Raw genomic sequence first — 15,015 nt, forward strand, 5'->3', positions numbered from 1 at the left:
GTGTTTCCAGGTGAAATAGCAGATTACAACCGGCTCGGTCTTTTGTTTTTGATCCGTTTTCCTCGACACTTCATCATCGTTGGTTAAAAATAGTAATTCCACTACAAAGAGTGGAGCTGCAGCGTGAGCATTGTCGAGCCACGCCGTGATGTCATCAGGGTGCTGACAGACTCCCGTCAGTGCTCCAGACGTTTGCTGCAATAGACTTTAAACACCTCATTTGTCTAAAAGGGATGGGATCTAATCTGCGTCTGTCAGTCCTCTGGCTCCTTCTCCAAGAGCAGATTTATCTTTTTTCTTAACCGTCTTACTCTGATCTATTCCGCCATAAGTTCTTGCTGACACCAGTTTGTCCCCCGTTCCACCTTTCATTTAGTCAGCTGTTGTAAAACATTGGGCACATATTTATAGAAGAGGATGCAGGCAATCTATTTGAATGCATAAAAATAGATTTAGTCTTGAACTGGCCCTGCTAAGCTACTTTACTGACCATTTAAAAAAAAACCCTTTAAAGTATATTTAGGCCACTTTCCGGCTTTCGATGATGGACGTTCATTTAATGAGGGAAATTTAATTGAGTTTTCATATGATTTGGGGGATGGGGGATGGGGGGGGGGGGGGGGGGTTCCTAGTCGCATGGAAGAAGAAATGTGGGAAGACAAACAAATGGAATGAAAATGGGCCGAACATGAGAAACTGGCTGCGTTTCCTCAGCCGGCGCGAGTCTTGTCATTCGTGACACTCGCAACAAGACAAACTACAACAGCCATGCATCACTGTCAGCCCTCTCCCATGTTCCCCCGTGCGCGCCTCCGCGTGCGCGCCCGTGCGCGTCACTGTTTTCCGCTGGCTGTGGCTGCCGCAGCCTCGTCTTCCTTCGCTGACCTGCCGATGGGAAGGCGGCCGTCCTAATTACATGATCCACCAGGCTCCTAATTCGCCATACTCTTCTCAGCTGACATTTATTAATTAACTCGCTCCTTTTTTTAGAAGCAGCTTTCTGGATTTCATCCTGGCTCTGCTGTGCTCATTGTCACGCAGGAACAAATTGCGGCGGTCACTTTCCATCTTGTAAGAAAACATGCCCACGTGCCCCTTTCAGACAGAGAGGCTGTGGAACAATGTGGGCTATCCACAGAGAGAGATGAAATAAATATGAGTGGAGGGGACACCTGCAATGCAGTAGCGTCGGGACAGCACGCGCCATCTCTTCAAAGAGGGCAGCCACCGCCAGTGCTCAAAAATGTTACTGGGACATTAAATACCAGGAATCTGCAGACACGGGTGCTTCTGAGAGATCCATCTGAGCGATAGAACATGAAGTGCTTCCCAAAGCATGCTGGGAAATCCTCTGCACTGTGGTGTGCTCACATACTGGAAGTGGCAGGAGGGGATATTTGCATGCAGGGGTCTGGTAGGTAACCTTGTAACAGGCGCCACCTATCAAGGATAAAACGAGTTCATAAAGGGCACATGAAGCATAAAGGAATGGTTTGTGCATCACTTTAATTTAACCAGAAGTAGAAGATTTTTAAAATGTCAAACTAAATGCTTAAACAGATGAACACCAGCACTCATTGACTGATGAGGTGTAAGGTCTTGAGTGGCCCATTGAAGGAATTCTGCCCAAATCTTTGTTTTTGGTGAGCCGTCCTGGAGGAGGAAGCCTGCACCATGTTCCTCCTGCAGACACATATTCATTTTTCCCAGGACCAGGCTGGGTTCCTGCACAGCCTAGCATGGTTTTTGGACTTTAGCATGAATTTAGGTTGACGTGTCTCCGATACGGCAGGCAGGCGTTGCTCCCACGGCTGCTCCCTCTCAACCCAGACTGATTCTCCCATGTCGAGCCCTGTTAGCCAGCCTGCCACTCACAGCTCATGAGCTGGGGGAGTGGGAGAATCTGGGCCCGCGAAACGCTGGCCGCATTACGCTGGGAACCATGTTGTGATACCGGACTCACCTTCACCTCACGGTTTTGTGGAGGATTTGTGTGGTCGCTGGTGAAGGCCACGCCTGCTTCTCTCTCTCAGCTGTTGTGTAACAGAACAGAGGTGCTGGGGGGGGGGGGGGGGGGCACTGAATCTTGGTCACATGCAGGAAGTCTGGCCTTGTCCACATGCAGATTTCCTCCACCCCTTTTATTTACAGTTGCATCAACTAATCACGCCTTGGCTTGCTGTCCAGTGTGAGGACGCCAACCACCACCAGGTTTAATTAACCTGCACCGCATATGCAGAGTCATCTCTAATGTACTCAGATAATCCTCCTTTATCTGCAAGCATGCAGCCTTTTACTCCACGCTTCTATTTTTGCAGCGAAACAGCGTGTGCTGTTGGAGCGCTCTATTTTAGGAGCAGGACATGAATTATAGACAGAAGTGTCCAACAATGTGCGTCGGATTCCTCTTTCCGACTGACCTGAGTGCGGCGAGAGAGACAGGGGGACGAGCGGGGAGCGGAGTGATGACGAGTGACCGCGAGCCGCCGTGGCGGGCCGCGTGGTGGCACATGCCCGGGTCCTGGCAGCGCCCAGGCCGTTGTGATCTCTGTTTGCTCGTTGCCTGCAGAGTCGCCTCCTGGCTGCTGCTGCCTCCCAATCTCCCTGGGTTACACAGAGTGCATCCGCAGCAGGTCCGTAATTGAATTTCACACATGTCTCCGTCAGCTGAACTGTGTTTTCCGCAAGGTGCGTGTGCATCGTGGAGAGGGGGGGTGAGAAGAAAGAAAAACGATCTTGATCTGCTCAGGAGCTGCAGACATGAGAGCGGATATTCTCCTGCACAGTTCAGCTACTGATGCTGAAATAATAGGTGTTATATGAAATATTAAAAGCTTTAATGTTTTCAGAGGCACGTCCTTGACTTGACCAGTCTGTGCTAATACCTAAATCAAGTATTAACGCTCCAAACCCCACTACGCTCCTCATGTAGCTGAAATATCCCAACGCGACATGAGCTGCGGTGTGAGGTACATCGTGTGTATCATCAGGTCCTGTTAAAGAAGGCAGGAGGCGGCGAGAAGGTCAGCCAAGGAGCCCAAAGGTCACGTTTTCCTGGCGCTCCAGCAGCTCCGTGCTGTCACATCGCCTCTCACCATCACTTCCATTTTAGTTCACACTGAACTGTTTGCTTTTTATTTTCAACCATCAATCACAATGCCATATTTTAGGATCATTCTGAGAGGAATTTGCATTTTTATGGAGGAGTGGGAGGAGCGGGGCTTCTCCTTTACCAGCGTTCACCAGCTACAGGTGAATTTAACCACTTGCCATGAAAAATCGATATCTAGATTTAAAAAAAAACAAAAAAACATGTACGTTCTTGCGCCCGTTCCATCTGTAGACAGCAGTTAACCTGTTGTTAGCTGTCTGCTGAGGTCCACCACAGGTTTACGACGTGTTTGCTGTGCACGTTCGCTGAGTGGCTTCCATCTCTTTTCCTACTGTACCACTGTGCAGAGGAGACAAACACTCATCTCTAAGTAGGCCAATTACCAGTCTCCATGAATGTAGACGCTAACGCGGTGTGGCAGAGCCTACGAGGAGCCGCAGAGGCAGGGTGTCTTCCTTCAGCTAACATGAACTCAGAGGGAGCACGTAAACAAGTCCCCACATTACGTAATCGGCATCTCCTCTTTCCAGGCCCCTTCCTGGCGATGGCACAAACGCCACATCCCCACTGGCCTCTGGGCAAATGTTACAGTCCCACAGTCCGCTTTGATACTAACGAGAAATGAATCGTATGTCAGCCTATAGAATAATTCACTTGCCCAAGTGGCACGCTTCAATATTTCAGGATTTTCTGCTATTTTAGTCGGCAACAGGAAAAAAATAACTGAACTTTTAGTAGGAAAATAGGAAATATTACGTTTCCGCAGAGCTATAAAGCACTTTCATTCTAAAAGTGCTGCTTATTAAAGCCAGAAATGTCTCAAGAATTGAACTGTAAATTAAACTTGGTGTAATTTAACCCTCCTTCATGTAATCACAACATTGATCCTTGTATCTGTCAGTCAGGGCACGAGGAGCCGTCCTAGGTTGACGTAGTGGTGCGTTTACTCCAACACTTTAGTCCAGTCGCTCATCTCAGGCTAACGACAGCATCAGATGCAAAGACAGCAACACACAAACAATTAAAAGAAGCTTCGACTATAAAACCTTCACGGGTTCAGAGCTTGTTCTTAGTTAAGAATGTGTGGTTGTTTTCAGCCAATTTGAAGCCGGTGAGAATGTCTTTGGATCAACATAGAGCTTCATTTGGTGGTTTGGGCCTCCATACTTGGACTTAAATCCCCGTTTCTAACATCAGTAAAGTTTAGTATTTTGGGTTTGACAGATCTTGGTCTTGGTTTCAGCCCAACCTCTAGTCTGTCACATTGATTTTCACCACTTTATTACCCAAAACAGTGAAATGTCCTCATCCTAATCTCTGACGAACGTATTTTAGGACCAAAGAGGGACATCCCCACTTTGTTGCTAGTTGCTCTACAATGTTAAAGAGATACAGCAAAAACATTGTATGAACTCTATATTTTAATACATCGTCAGACAGAAAACATAAACATCTTCTGTCTTAAGTCAAGCAACAGATAACACAGTTAAAGCTGTTTCTATGTTCTTCAACCCAGAGACGAATATGACAAACACAAGTTGCCACACGGAGCAAATTCCTCCTGAAAGAACAAGGCCGGCGAGACATGCGATACGGTGTCCGCGTCACTTACTCGCTGTTGAATTGAATGTGAGGATGACAGATGCTGCCAATCAGCAGCAGGTTAGGAAGGTCAAATTAAGATCCATAGGCTGACCTTTTCCATGGCTGCTTCTGTTTAGGCTGCCGATCATCAGGATCATCAATAATGAGCCTTAACGGGTTTATTTCCCATGATATCTAGGCTTTGTGAGTGCAAATTATTGTTATTATTGTTGTTGTTGTTGTTAATGACCCCGTCTTCCCAGTGTTTCCACACCCGAGTCCACCTTGAATCATCTTCACTGCTCTGGTCCGTTAACCTCTTTTATGACGTGATCCAGCAGACGTTGAGTTACTGTTACTTTTCAGCCATTTGTGCCGGTTGCTAAATGTCCATTTTTGTATATTTTGGTGACTCGTTATGCTTTTTTCCTTTTCCACGCCCGTGACGGTGACCTTCTCACACCCAGATCCAGTTAAACTCTACCTGCCATGTTCTCCAGCCTGCCAAACATGATTTATACTTGTTTTCCCAACTGTTGCCCTTTTCAATAATGAGAGACAGATCTCCCAGCCACCAATCTCTCACTCATTGTTAGCGCGCGCGTGTGTGTGTGTGTGTGTGTGTGTGTGTGTGCATGGGCAAATCATTGGTTTTTAATGATGAAAACAATGTAACGCAATAATTACTCTTGCACCACTTCCGCCCCCATCGTCGCCTTGGTAATCGTGGAACTACAAACGCCGCTGTGCTTCTTGGGGACAGGCGGTTATCTTTAGCTCTTCTTTAGCACTTCAAAATGCACTCAAGAGCAAATTTGGACACTCGGGTGAGTTTTTATGCAGCGTAATACAAACGCGCACGCTCGCCAAGTCTTGAGCAGAGCGACTGAGCCGTGAACTGTGAAAATGTCAGGCCCTATTAATAACAACGCCGCATCGAGTCTCGGATCGTAACGTCTGCACTTGTATATTTAGATGATCAGCATGAAAAGTCTATTTGTGTCACACGGTTGGTGAATTCTGTTGGCTTGGTTCTTGCTTTTCTTTTTTTCCCTCCCTTCACGGCCGGGGCCTGAGCGCGGAGCCTCAGCCACGGGTTTAATAACCCCCCTCTCACTCTGCATCAGATTCAAAGCCACAAAACCACAAGGAAGCAGTGCAGCCGCCGCCCGCAGTGCACAACAACAGCTCCAAATCTGATGGCATCGGACAAGTCGGTGTGAGGGTGTAAGTCTTCCAGAAAAGAGGGAAAAAAGCCGCATCTGCAGGATTTAAAGTGGCGGTAGTAGTTCCAATATGATCAAATGTGAGAATTTCTGTTTTGGTTTTTGAGCAGCTTTTTAATGTATTGATTGTGATTCTCCTCTTGTCAAAAACACCCAAAATGACTGGTCAGTGTTCAGATAATATAATATAAAGTCATAGCCTCTACATAATTGGAAGTTAACTGTAAAAAAGTGACTGAACCTCTTTATTATTCTATGGATTTTGCTCTATACTATGCACTGATAAACCAACTCTGTTACCAAGATGCACATTTAGATCCATCGCATCTTCCCAGATATCAGACGTGTTCGTCCGACTGGATTTCCGCCGACATTTCGCTTGGCTGGAGCTCCCCCAGTATGCTAACGCGTGTTTATGGCTCAGCCTGAAGGGCGACCACATTTAGTCCGGAGGTCCTCCATCCTCGCCTTGCATAACACCTCCCCAGAACGGAGCCGGGCTCCTTCCGTGAGATGGCATCTCACTGGTGTGACTTGGTAGAAAGTTCATTTACAGCCCCCCCCACCCCCACCCCCACCCCCCCCAGCACAGGGTTGGTCCTGTTCGTGCGCGTGTCCGCACGCATGTGCTGGAGGGTGTGAGGAGGGGCCACGGAGGATAAACAGCAGCAGGAAAAGACAGGGAGAGGGAAGCACAGTTGACTTCCTCTGTCGTTACTCACACCTGCAGTAGGATGCAATCTCCATAGCAACAGGACTTGGAAACACTGTGCAGAATTGATATTTGAGGTGGTGATCTTTAATAACCCCCCCTTCTCTCCGTTTTTTTTTTTTTAACTGCAGCATTTTATGGAAATTAATTTCTCAGCGGTGATCTCTCTTAACAAATAATTTGTGACATCAGAAATTGACTCTGTTAAAATAAACGACTATTAAAATGAAGTAATGCTTAAGCGCAGTGAGGAAGCCGACTCAGTATTTCCTGTCGTTGGACGGTGCAATATTGCTTGCTAAATATATATGTATGGGAACTACAAAAATAGCCTAATAGACAGCATTTAGTCAATATTGGGATTGAAACAGGGCTGTTTCCTGTTTACAGTGTAAAAATGATGATTATATGACCCTGCTGTAAGCTTGATTTGCTAATGTGTCAGATGATTGGTCGCTGTCATTTGTGTCGGGGGAGGGGGGGGAATAGAAAACCAAATAATCCCTGCAGGTGACTTAACAGCGAGGTTTACCCACGTGCTCGTATGCCCTCGGATGCTCGCATGTACAGCCCCTCTGACTGAATGTGTAATCAACAGGAAGGAGAGCTCGGACAGTCAGGAGAGAGGAGGTCATTCTCCACATTTCTGGACATCTGTGACATTTCTGGACATTTTAAGACTAGGTGACTTTTTTAAACTCATGACATATAACACGTGCCCACTCTACAGTTTACAGCGATCCGGCCATGGATTGGAGAGGCTGCACCGGGAGCCTCAGGGGTTTGGTGGGGGGTCTTCTTGCAGCAGTCTGCATCTTCTTTTCTCGAGAATTGCAGCCTCATCAGCGCTAATAATGAGCCCGGTGACCACACAGCCTAATCAGGCACGGTCGACTTGATACCGCCACCTGGTGGCTGTGCAGGAGGAGCAATTTCTGCAGGGCATTTGTGACTAATCACTTCTATCTATCTATCTATCTATCTATCTATCTATCTATCTATCTATCTATCTATCTATCTATCTATCTATCTGTCTGTCTGTCTGTCTGTCTGTCTGTCTGTCTGTCTGTCTGTCTGTCTGTGTCTGTCTGTCTGTCTGTCTGTCTGTCTGTCTGTCTGTCGAGGGACAGTTTAGAGGAGAGAAGGAAGGGGTGAGGTGGGAGGAGTGATAATGGGATACCCCTGATGACAGCCTGTTTTCTTATTAACTTGTTTGTAATAGCAGTGGGTAATCAACTAAAAGAGGGAGAAAGAACAGGGGATGACGTCCTTCCTGCCTCTGTGTTTGGTGGAATAACTCCCAACCCTCTGTTGTTTTTATTTGGATACAGTAGCTGCCCACATGTCCACAAATAAATAAATAGATAGATAGATAGATAGATAGATAGATAGATAGATAGATAGATAGATAGATAGATAGATAGATAGATAGATAGATAGATAGATAGATAGATAGGTGGATGGGTGGGTGCGTGGATGGATGGATGGATGGATGGATGGCAACCTCTCCCTTCTTTCCTGGGTCTTAAAATGCACATTTCCTGTAACAGCCATTGTGTTGTCATGGACACAGAAAAAAAAAGAGAGGGGTTGAAAAAGAAAAGGAAAACATCATCTGTGTCCATAGCAACTGAGACAAGTTTAGTGCTGCCAAAAATGGTTTAAGCAAAAGTCTTCTGCGAGACGTGAGGTGTGTGTGCAGTAGATGCCAGCATCGTGCACAGCCACGACATAAACACAGCTTACATAACCGCTACTGCGTCACTGGTGTTGAATCTCGGCTTTTTCGAGGCTTGGAGCTTATTTAGAACCACTGCGTTGCACCTATTGATAACTACCCCACCCTCGGTCACCGGAGGAAATGATGCTTTGTGATATCTTTTAGCTGTTACAAAAATAGGCCCCCTTTCCCCCCTGAAAACAGAGCAAAGCTTCCCCAGGAAGTCTTTAATCCCCTTTGGAAATCTTGTCAACTACTATAAATAGAAGGCGTCAGTGGAGCCCCCTGCTGGAGGTGAATCAGAGCGTCGCACTGCGCCGTAGCCGCCAGCGATGCTGCAGAACTGGTCAGACTGGTGCCACGCGGGCTCTGATATGCTGCTGTTGCCCGGAAAGGCTGGAACAATAAGGTTTGTTAGCAGGGTCTGCTCCATGTTGCAAGGAGAGGTTACCCACGTGCATACCGACATCACCCAGCATTGCTCTACCACCCCCCCCATTCTTCTTCCCCTCTCTCAGGGTGTCATTAGTGGGAATTACCTGGTCTCCCATGAAAATGCCTAATCAAGCCTTCATTAAACCAAGTGCCTCTCGGACAAAACGGTCCGCAGAACCCGAGTCGTGGTTTCGGGTTAATCTGTGGTTATTTAACAACAGGAAATCACGGCCCAGGAGGATGCGGCGCTCCGAGGTCGCTCCAGGTGCCCTCCGTGGGGACGCGACCTCCACAGCCCGGCAGGTAGACGGACAGGGAAGATGGATAGTGATAGATGGAAGAAGGTGGATGTGGAAGAAGGGGAGAGGAGCCAATTTAGTCCACTCAGGAAATGGGAGCCTCCTTGTTTATCAAGTGTTAAATGTGCCCTATAAGGAGCCACAAATTCCCCATTTAGGCAGGAAAACCAAATAGATTATGACACCCTTGAACTCAACAGCATTGTGACAGTCTAAAAAAAGAATTGGGCGCATCGTGGCACCGCTGCTGCCTCGCAGTGATAAGTGATGATGCGTGCGTTGACCTCTTGTTCATACAAGCTGATCCATTGTCCCCAGGGCAGGTGAGAGGAGGGAAGAGCCTCTTTGTCCTGTCAGCGTAGCGTAACACAGGAAGATCAGCACCAAGCTGCACGCTGGGAGCCCGCTACATGCTAACAAGGTTGAGTTCTGTGGTGGTTAAAACCAAACCGGTCTGGGTCTTTGCATGATAGGAAAGGGTAAAAAAGGGGGAATTTAGTTGTGGAGAGACGACCCAACCCATGTGTGTGTGTGTGTGTGTGTGTGTTTAGAGGCCGAAGCACTGCTGATGGTGGGAATGCAGCGCAGCTAATCCCAGAGGAGAGCAGAGCACTGCAGAGGAGATGCTCGGCAGATCTCCCCTCATCCGTGTGACTGCTGTTGGCGGCTGGTGTGGAAAAGAAATCCGGAACCGGATCAGAGAGCGAGCCAGCCGTGTTTAATTTGCACGGCACTTTTCAAACCGAGAGGGGAGGAACCGGGCAGACAAAAGCGGCAGCAAAGCACACAGAGACGTCTGCTGTCCTTCCCCTGCTAGCTCCGTGCTCGGCACCGGCTATAGACAACAGACATTAAGGGTCAAAGCTTAACACAACATGAACGCGGAGCCATCCAGTGTTGCTTCTCGTCTGGTGGCCGTCCCAGTTTAACCAGTTGATTCACAAATGGGATACTTTAGGTGCTCTAGGTGGCAACTTTTCATTTTTTTTTTTGCTGTCTGAATAATGGAAGAGCGTGAGCAAAAAGGCCAGATTAACAATAGCTCGTTGCTAATTAGCAACAACTGAAGTGAATGTACTTTTTAAAAAGGAGGGGTGGTGGGGGGGGGGGGGGATGCTGGTTTGGTCATTTTCAACTTTCTTTTATCGCCTGCCGAACCATCCACACTCCGTCCGCAGCCACTATCACACTTTATTTATTTAATTTGGCTTTTCTTTTGTGAGTGTAATAAGCACGTTAGCATCCTGTCCCACCGACTGACCAAACACACACCAGGCATGTGAATAGATAATCTGGGGACTCACGTTTGACCATTCAGAGGCAGGACAGAGCCGGCGATGAGGTGGGGCCAGGGGGACATAAAACTGCTCATGGGACGTGACCTCAAAGTTACTGGTACTGTTGGAGGCAGACGAATGTCGCAGTCCTGCCGAGCGCTGGGGTTTTTTTTTGGTTCCAGCGGTGAAGCCGAGTGCGACTTTGGAGAAGAAGAAAATGTTTTGGACCATCCCTTGTTTTATGTTTCTTTTCTTTCTTTTTTAATGACCTCTGCAAAGGTCAGTTCTGATTGCTGTCGCTTTAGTAGAAACTGCTGTTCAGGTTGTAATGTTGTCAAGCTCATCTCCTTATCACTTTTCCAGCCCAGCTAACTATTGTAAATTTGTTGGACGGAGAACTGATAAGGGTATGTGTCTGACACTTTCCATCACTGATAACTGGACACAATATGCTGCTGAAACGTCTTGTTTGGTGATTGAGCCGTTAAGAGAACCAGATTTTGACCCCGTTTGGGCTTTCATTTTGATCCTAAAAACAGACATTTGGATGTTGTATGAAATTAATGGTCACTTCAAAAACTCCTAATTACTGTGGAATTACATCATGAAGCAAAATCAATTTCTTTAGCCTAAAAGAATGTTGCTTTTTTTTTTTTTTTTTAAGAAATCTTTTTTTTTCTTGCTTTCGGAGATTAACCTGATCACATGGTGGCATATTGTCAAACCACCCAGTTTATCAGGCTCATCGTGACTGTTTAGATTCTCTGTGCTGCAGAATTCATGTACAGTTAAAGATGAATCATCCCTTTTCCATCAGCTAATTTGGTAAATGTGTTAATCTGTTCATTTCTGCTGTTTCTGGCTGTACACGAGTCGCCTAGAAGATGAATGTGAAGTCTGTTGAAAAAATGTTTAAAAAAAAACAATTTTAAATATTCTTTAATGTAAAAACGTTTTCTGGAAGGCCAATAGCATGGAGTCATTAAAACATGGTCTTTTATGTTCTCACACAATATAAAATTGAAGGTACTTTTTGACTTCGTTGTGAAACCAGTGAAAACCGAGAGTGGAGGTGCAACAATTGACGCTAGAGGGCGCTGTTGCGCCACTTTTGAAGAGAGGCAGGTTACCAGCTTCAGTTGGAGTGGACGTGGAACGCACATTATGGTGCAACAAAGCTTAAATTACAAACCAAAATCACGGTGAGGGGCAAATGCAATCATTTTAGATTAGCAAAACAAGTGCCCATCAATCACATATGCAAGGACAACCAATGTGACCCATAGACAAGTGCAAGATTCAGCTCTGTTCACCTGTGCTTCAACAACGCTCACCTGCCATTTAAAGGACCCTCCAGCTTTCTCCTGCCTGATTTGGTTTGGCCATTCTTTGATACCCCTTGTTGGGGAAGGCATAGTTCTTCAATTTCCCTAAAAATAGATCCTATTTAATCCTATTTAAAATAGTTAAAGCTGGTGTGACACTGTGTGCAGGAAAACCCACCTTATCAATGTGCATTTAAATGATGCCATATATGTATTTATATATATATTTGGGTGGGTCACAAGATGGGGTTTATACAGTTGACAAGGTTCTTGAACGTCGACATCATCAACACCCCAAGTTATATAAAGTCTCTTTAAACAAGAAAACATGGTGGAAACACTGTAACGGGGCAGCTCACTCTCGTAACTTCTTATTTTTTCCCCGGTAACTATGGAAACTATGTGCTTTAATTAAGAACTAAATGCTACCTGCTTTGCTCAGTGATGACTTTATTATTTCCCCCCCTTTCTGTAGCGTTTTAAATATAAAACCAGCTTGACGACAGACTTGGTTTGTCATTCATTTGTTGGATTCCCGACATCAGTGAAGTTCCGAACAGCAGCGCATCAGGCGTCTCTGCCTCCACGGCCGCGTCCACGTGTGCTCTGCACGCTTATCGACGCATGTGCGTGTTTCTAATTAAAGCCTGGCTGACTGATGACGAAACAAGGTGCAGGGAAGAGGTATTCTGCGATGCGAGATAGCCAATATGGATCTAAAGCTCTCTCTTTAATTAGACTCAAAGACGAAAACCCATCACCATGACGACACAGTAAAGAGACAGGGGAGAGAGAAGATAGGCTGGTGTGCGTCTCTGGAAGCAGAAAGGGCACCGCGTACCACCGCACATTTGACTCTAATTTTGTGATATGATCCCGGTGTGCTATTAATATCTGCCGCTAATTAATATTGATGCGCTCAGCCACATGGTGACACATTATGGAGGGCTCGAGATTAGCATTTTTATTTTTTTATTTTAAAGGAGAACCAGAGAGGAGGAATGAAGCACATCTCAAAGTGAGTGGGTAACACATCCCCATCATCTCCAGCTAACAGCATACCACCCACTAAATGCTTGGAACTCCCTTGGACCATCTGTTGCCATGTGCTCGGTGTTTACCCAGGCATCCGCCACCTTCCAAAACGTGCCAAAACCCAACTTCTCCCAGCTCTTTGCCACCGAGCGGCACACTGGACTTGCAGAGCCGGTTGGAACAAACACCGGGTGGGTTCAGGAAGCTCCACCGAAGAGCTCGGCAATTAATTTTTGGAAAGCACCACCTTGCCTCGCGGGACCGCTTTCTTTCCACGTTGGGTCCGGAGCTCAGCAGTTACTATGGCTGAGCTAGAGAGAGAACGGGCATTAATTGGCGCTCCCACGTCACAGCCTTGCTCATAGGAGGCGTCTGTGAGGGGGCTGCATTTACACGCCAGGGACACGGCAAGGAGACGAGGTCCAGATGAAACAAACCAACACACAACTGGAAACTCAATTCCATATTGCTTCAATTGTCATTGAATTCAGTTTCCACGATCCTCTTTCTGACCCTCAATTTACATTTGTTTTCTCCATGAGAGAACCCCCCCCCATTCCTTGGCGTCCAGGGAAGACGGCTGATAAGCGTCCGCCATTGACATCACATGCCCCTACCCTTCAGCTCTGACAGGCGGTGTGACAAAGCGCCGATACAACGCGCCGCCATTGTCAAGCCTTCTTTCCTTTTCCCACCATGAATCCGCTAAACTGCTCTTTCTTTCTACCTCCATCCAGGAATATAAATTCTCTCACTCCATTTCTTTTTATTGCTACTTAGCGTGAGCGAGGAAAAAGTGATCCCTCCGCAAACAAAAATCCTTCAAATGCAGAGAGGAAAAAGGGACGGCGTGCTTCAAATCCCCCGAACAAAGACGCCACCGGCCCGGAAATGTGACAAATGTCATTCATGTCTGCTGCCACACGTGTCTCGGGCCAATTCCATGGTAAATGTTGCACGGCTGCCGCTGAGACAATTATGGGACAGACACAGTTATGCAAGATGACGGCAGCAAAAAGGAGAGTCAACATCATCAACGGCCATAATCCATATGATGGACCACATCTTTGCTAGCAACAACCTCATGTCCACCCGCGTCTGTATCTCTGTAGAGATAACAGGATCCAACAAACCCTAAAACCCTCCACGTCACATGACCATGAGCCATAGAGCCTATAAGCAGCAAACCTTAAAGCTAAACCATAACTCTGTAACATGACTATTACACGTGCTGGGTTTTGTCTCCTCCTCACCTTTGGAGTGCGACTCAAAGCATTACAAGGGGAAAATAAATAAGACCGAACACCTGTTTCAATCCCGGAGGTTTCCAGCTGTCAAAAGAACAAATAAAATGCCGATGCTTTGTGCCGTTTTTATTGCAACTAACTGCACCTTTAGTTGAGTTTGACCCAGCGAACATGGAAGTCATGGAATTAAGACATTTTTGGCATTTTTCCTAATGTAAAGCTCAATAATCCCATTGACAATCAGGTGAAAGAGGGAAGAATATCCACTCAATGGGGAGTGATTCCCAGCGGTGCACAGGTGGAATGAGCGCTACAGCAAGCTAACGCTTTATTAACCAACAAAAGACACTTGATCAAAATGATTATATTTTCCTCTCTTTGGTCGCCATGACAATCGTGAATGACACCGCAAGTATATGCGCGATCAAAAAGGTATCGAGGAGGAGACGCCTGCACGCGGCTGCTTGGTGGTCTTGCCTGGATGTGGTGGTCATCTCCCCTCGGAGACATGATCAGAGCGCCGCCTCCCTCTAATGATGCTATTCTGGGCTGACTTCCCTCCCAGCTGACAAGACAGTGCTTTATTAGTTTCTTCAGGATAAACGTCTGCCTTTCCAGCACTTCCAAAGCCACATCTCAAGGGTCAGTGACAACACGCTCCTTTATTTGGTTTATTTATAAACCCTGTCCCTGTGCCTCGCTGGGCTTCTGCACACACCTGGCTGTGCACGGCCGGCCGCATTGATCGAGCCGACGCTCTGCTAACGATGTGTGCAAAACAACAGCAGCCGCACTGGCCCAACGCCTTCCGCTGTCTCAGGCTGGGTCCTTTTCGCACGTTTGCGCGCACGTGATGCGAGAAGCACAACATTGACCTAAAGATTCAGGGTCACGAACTCACTGTGACATTCATTTTACCTTATGAATACGTTATTTTTCCCCTACAGTGGCAGAATAATCCGTTACACGTGCATGTTCAAACATTCCTGATTCAGTATTTCAGTTTTTCCTGGTTTTTCTGCCATCATCACCTGTTTCCGGAT

The sequence above is a fragment of the Takifugu flavidus genome, chromosome 13 (genome assembly GCF_003711565.1).
Source record: "Takifugu flavidus isolate HTHZ2018 chromosome 13, ASM371156v2, whole genome shotgun sequence".
Lineage (NCBI taxonomy): Eukaryota > Metazoa > Chordata > Actinopteri > Tetraodontiformes > Tetraodontidae > Takifugu > Takifugu flavidus.